Raw genomic sequence first — 6,506 nt, 5'->3', positions numbered from 1 at the left:
CAACTCTCCTTCTGTCCTCCCTAGTCATTGTCCAACTCTCTGAGGCATAACAAGCGATTGCAAAGACCATGGCCTGATATCTCATAGTTGTTTTAATTTGCATCTCTCTAGAGCTAGGGATTTTGAACATTTCTTCATGTGCTTGTTAGCTATCTGAATGTCTTCTTCGGTGAAGTGTCTGTTCATATCCAGCGCCCATTTTTCTATTGGATTATTTACCTTTATCTTGTTGTGGTGCCAAATTCCTTTCTTACCTAATAGATATGTTTTGATAGTGACATGAAATCTTTTGAAACAGAAGGTCCACAAATGAAAATACAAATATATTGAAGAGAGTTAGCAGCCATTTTGTCTTTCAAATAACTAAACCTTTGTTAATGATTTACAGTAAACATGTCTTTATAACTAGCGTAGGAATGGTTGAGACTTGTGGAACAGGTTCAGGCTACCACAGGCGAAAATGTAATGACTTTCATTCAGGTGTCTCGATATCTGGGCTGACCGGAAGAGATGAAACACTAAAGTTTTCAAACTCATGAAGTGTGGAAACTTTAGGGTATTATCCGGACAAAATACCTAACAGAAAATTGTAATGATGGACTGACTACCTGCAAGCCCATCTGCCTTTGTGCCTCTTTCCTGCATTTTGGCCAAAAAGCAGGATTGAGTTTGGGAAACCTTGACTAGCAGCCTGGTATGCTGTTGGTTTCCCAGCAGATTTGGCGCTTTCTTCTTCTTTTAAAAAAATCTATAAAATTGTTATTTTTGTACTGGTTTATTTAAAAAGTTTGTGTTGCTTGTTGTTGATTGCTGTCAAGTCAAGATTGACTCATAGCAACTCTATGAACAAAAGACCTAATGCCTTTCCATAGTGATCACTGTTTCTCAAGTTCATAGAGTTTCCAGAGGCATGTGGTTTAGGAAGTGGAGGCCACTCCTGCTCCCCAACCTGTTTTACAACTGGGAGCTCCACCAAACACTGTCTACAATGGGAAACCATTATGGTATTTGATATCCCAATAGTACAAGGTTCAACATCACAGCAAACCCAGGTTACATCATACAGCACATTGACAAAGAGTGATGTACAAAGTAGAAGAATGTTCCTCCAGATATAACAGCACTAGTCTCATTTAGCAGTGGCTGAGTGTTGTTGAGTCAAATATGATTCAGAGTAAGCTTTGCACAAAAGACCTGAACTCTATTCTATGATTATGATCATTTCTGTACATTTGTAAGACAGTTCGTAGAGTTTCCAGAGGCACCTGGTTTGGGAAGTGGATGCCACACCTGCTTCCCAACATCAATCAATCTGAAAGCTCATCCAACTATTGTTTGATTTTTTTTCCCTAATTTTTTTTTAAATTGTATTTTTTTTTTTATGTGTACCGTCAAATCAGATCAGACTGGTACAGGAGGAGATTGCCCCCTCCTTCTCCAGCAGAGCATCTGGTGGATTTGAACCATGTACCTCTGGGATTGTAGTGCAGCGCCTTCATCCAACTATAGTATATAATGGGTAACTATTATGGTATTTGACACGATATGGGACAGTGTTCAGCATCAAAGCAACTCCAAGTTGTTCAGTACAGCAAATAGACAAATGATTGCTGTGTCTTTTAAAGAATATTCTTCTAAAATTGATAAATTTGGATTTTAAAGCCACACCCTCGAGGGGGCCTCCACCTTTACCCTTAGTCTAAGGTTCAAGGGCCACCCACTTTCGAGGGGGAAAAAGAACAGTAACACACAACAACACAACCCCAGAAACTTCCCTTGCCTGACTGCTATCAAGATGAGACCGCCATCTAGACACCAGCCAGCCAGCCGATTAACACCAATCTTTCCCATTTCCTTTACCCATCTATCCCTCTACTCATCAAATTGTGTGACCCTATGATCACCCCCTACCCATCCTCACCCCTCTGCTCCTACCCTCACCTCCTTGGAGCATCATACATGCTTTACTAGTTATCTTTCTATTTCTACAACAATGGTCTTATACAGTATTTGACCTTATGAGACGGAGTTAGTGCACTTAGCATAAAGCACTCCAGTCCCTCCCAAGCTAGGTAGTGATTTTCAGAATTATTGCTCCTGCATGCTGTGTAGCATTCCATCATGTAAATGTACCATAATTTCTCAATTCATTTTATTGTGATTGTACGTTTGGGCTGTTTCTGTGTTATTGTCATGGCAAATAACACTGCTATGAACACTGGTGTACAAATCTCTGTTTGTGCCTCAGTTCTAATTTTCTCTGGATATATTCCAAGCAGTACAATATCTGGGTCATATGGAATTCATATGTTCAACATTTTGAGAAAATGCCAAACTGCCTTCTAGAGTGGTTGTACCATTTTACAATCCCACCAAAAGTGTGTAAGAGTTCTTATCTCTCCATATCCTCTCCAATATGTATTACTTGTTGTCCTATTAAACTTTGCCACTGCTACTGGCATGAGATGGTACCTCATTATGACTTTTATTTGCATCTCTCTAATTGCCAGTGATTTTTAAAATAGAGTCCCCCTTTTTTTCTTGTGATGTTAATGAAAGTTTGCAGAAAAGTTCAATTTTTATTCATTCTACCCACCTCTACTTCACTTTTATTTTCTTTGTTGGTTTGCTTACAAATTTCATATACATTATATTTTATAGAATTCTTCATCCACATTGTGTTTCATACAATCATTCTCTTGCATTACGTTTTATAAACTTACTCACCATTGGATCTTGTCCATCACTACCCTTTTTGTCTGATCCTTCCCATTGACTTCCTCTCCTCCCTCGACCCGCCACTGCAACTCTTACTTTTGCCCCTACCTATTCTCAGCCCTCCACACCCCCCCCATCACCCCTTGAGTTTCCATACAGGTTTTTTAAACTTTTTTTCTATTTCAAACTGGTTTACTTATGAAGTTCATAAACATTGTTTTTCACACTAGATCTTTCCCCTTTCCTTTACTCACTCATCCCTACATCCATCAAATTGTGTGACCCTATTTAATAATTCTGACATCCTTTTGGTCTTTTCTTCGTCCTCTGTCTGGATATTGTAGCTAATGTTAGATGGATCTTGGCTGAAAGCCAAGTACCAGGAAAATTCTATCTGTGTTTCAGTGATTATGAAAAGACGTTTGACTGTGTGGATCATGACAAACTGTGGCTGACTCTGAGAAGAATGGGAATCCCGGAACACTTGATCGTGCTAATGTGAAACCTATACTTAGGCCAGGAGGCAGCTGTCAGGACAGAGCAAGGAAACACTGCATGGTTCACAATTGGGAAGGGTGTACGCCAGGGATGTGTCCTATCTCCATACCTTTTCAATCTATATGCAGAATAGATTATCTGGGAGGCTCGGCTCTATGAGGAGAAATGTGGCATCAGGATTGGAGGTAGATTCATCAACAATCTGCATTATGCAGATAACACAACCTTGTTTGCGGAAACTGAGGAGGACCTGAAATGCTTGCTGCATAAAGTCAAGGACTGCCTCCTTCAATATGGATTGAGACTCAATATCAAGAAAACAAAAAGTCTCACCATTGGGCCAATTGACAGCATCATGATAGATGGTGAAGAGATTGAGATTGTTGACAGCTTTAGTTTATTTGGCTCCACAATCAACACTCTTGGCACCAGCAACCAGGAAATTAAAAGACATATTGCATTGTGAAAGTCTGCTGTCAAAGACCACTCCAAAATATTGAAGAGCAATGATGTCAGTGTGGAGACTAAGGTGTGCCTGATACAGGCCATGGTCTTTGCAATCACTTGCTGTGTGTCAGAGAGCTGGACAATGACTAGGAATGATAGAAGGAGAATTGATGCCTTTGAGCTGTGGTGTTGGAGAAGAGTACTGAATATACGAGAGCGAACAGGTTCGACCTGTTGTTGTTGTTGTTGTTGTTATGTGCCGTCGAGTCGTTTTCGACTCATAGCGACCCTATGCACAACAGCCCTAAACCCTGCTCTATCCTGCGCCAACCGCACTGCCTCTGACACACCCATCCCGATTACCCCAGTCACCGAATCAATCCATCTCATAGAGGGTCTTCCCCTCCTGCGCTGTCCCTCCACCCTCCCAAGCATGATGTCCCTCTCCAAGGACCCGTCCCTCCTGGCAACATGTCCAAAGGATGTCAGACGAAGCCCCAGAATCCTTGCCTCCAAGGAGTAGCTTGGTTTAATCCTCTCCAAGAGGAATCTGTTTGTTTTCCTGGCAGTCCATGGTACATTCAGTACCCTTCTCCAGCACCACAGCTCAAAAGCATCCACTCTCCTTCTGTCCTCCCTAGTCATTGTCCAACAGGTTCGACCTAGAGAGGGTGAAACCAGACTGCTCCTCAGAGGCAAGTGTTGTAAAGCTTTGTCTGATATATTTTGTACATGTTGCAAGGAGGGACCAGTTCTTGGAGAGGGACGTCACGCTTGGGAGGGTGAGCAGGAGAGGAAGCTTGGGAGTGCAGGAGAGGAAGATTTAAGGATTGATTTAATGATTGGATTATTGGGGTTAAGTGTGCCTGAGACAGTGAGATTGGCATAGAATAGAGCAGGGTTTAGGGCTGTTGTACATAGGGAGGCTATGAGTCACAGGCGGCTCAACAACACATAACAACAAGTTTAATAATTAATCCTTCTATTTTTACAATGGTCATATACAGTATTTGTCCTTATGAAACTGCATTAGTTCATTCAGAATAATGTTCTCCAGCCTATTCCAAATTATGTAGTATTTTTTCAAAATGGTTGCTCCTGAGTGCTACATAGTATTCCATTGTGTGAATGTACCACAATTTCTCAATCCATTGAAATGTGGTTAGACATTTGGACTGTTTCCATGTTCTTACGATGACAAATAACACTACTATGAACATTGGTGAACAAACTTCCATTTGTGTCTCAATTCTAATTTCCTTGATGTATATTCCTAGTAGTGGAATAGCTGAGTCATGTGGAGTTTCTGTGTTCAACTTTTTGAGGAAATGCCAAACTGCCTTCCAGAGTAGTTATACCATTTTACACTCACACCAGCAGTGTATAAGAACTATTCACATCCTCTCCAATATTTATTACTTGCTGCCCTGCTAAACTTTACCACTGCTACTGGGGTGAGATGGTATCTCATTGTGGTTTTGATTTTTCATCTCTCTTATTTCCAGTGATTTTGAGCATTTCTTCATTTGTCTGTTTGGCATCTGAATATCTACTTCTGTGAAAATTGTTTCCACGTCTTTTGCCCATTTTGTAATTATGCTATCAATCTTTTGATTGTGGAGGCCTATAGGATTCTGTAAACTTTGGATGAGACCCTTGTCTGAAATGGTATTGCCAAATATTTTTTCCCAGTCAGTAGTTTTTCATTTCACTCTGTTGGAAAATGTTTTTGATGCACATAGGAATTTAATATTTGGAAAGTCCCATTCATAAATTTTATCCTTTCCAGATTGTGTATTTCTGGCAGTATATGGCAGTCTCTGATACATCTTGAGTTGATTTTAGTATATAGTGTGAGATGTGGATCCTGTTTCAGCTTTCTGTAGGTGGAAGTCCAGTTTTGCCAGCACCATTTGTTGAAGAGGTTGTCGTTTTCCCATTTGATAGATCTTATTTCCTTGTTGAATATCAGTTGACAATAAATATCTGGGTCTATTTCTGGGTTCTCTATTCTGTTCCACTCCTCTTTGTGCCAGTTGTTGCACCAGTACTATGCTGTTTTTTGTTACTACCGCTGTGTAGAAGATTTTGAAGTCAGAGAATGCTATGCCTCCCACTTCATTTTTGTTTTTCAGAAGCACTTGGCTTATTCGGGGTCTCTATTCTCGCCATATAAACATAACAATTTCCTTTTCAATCTTGAAAAATGAATTTGGTACCTGTGTTGAGATTGTGTTGAACACGTAGGACGGTTTTGGGAGGATTGTCATTTTCACGATATTGAGCCTTTGAATCTATGAACAGGGAACATTTTTTCATTTCTTTAGGTCTTATATACCATGGCTTGCAGAAATATTCTGTAGTTTTCTTTGCATCATTCTTTTGTATCTCTAGTTAGGTTCACTCCCAAGCATTTGTGACCCTGAATAAGCAAAGTGCTTCTGAAAAACAAAAATGTTGAATAGAAATGGTGATGGTAGGCATCCTTGTTTGGTCCCTGTTAACAAAGAAAATGCTTTTAGTCTTTCTCCATTGAGAATGAGATTGACTCTTGGTTTTGCATATATACTTTTCACTATGTTGAGGATATTCCCTTCTATTCAAATTTTGCTGAGTGTCTTTATCAGATAGGGGTGTTGGATTTTGTCAAATACTTTTTTCTGCATCAGTTGCTAAGATTGTATGGTTCTTAAAATTTGGTTTGTTGATGTGATGAATTATGTTGATTTTCTTATGTTGAACCATCCTTGCATACCTATTATGAATCCCACTGGTCATAATGAATTATTATGTTTGTTATTATTTTTATGTGCTTTTGGATTCTATTTAGCAGGATTTTGTTA

Source organism: Elephantulus edwardii, unplaced genomic scaffold, assembly GCF_000299155.1.
Source record: "Elephantulus edwardii isolate Elephantulus edwardi_28Jun2011 unplaced genomic scaffold, EleEdw1.0 scaffold00268, whole genome shotgun sequence".
Lineage (NCBI taxonomy): Eukaryota > Metazoa > Chordata > Mammalia > Macroscelidea > Macroscelididae > Elephantulus > Elephantulus edwardii.
This window is presented reverse-complemented; position numbering follows the sequence as displayed.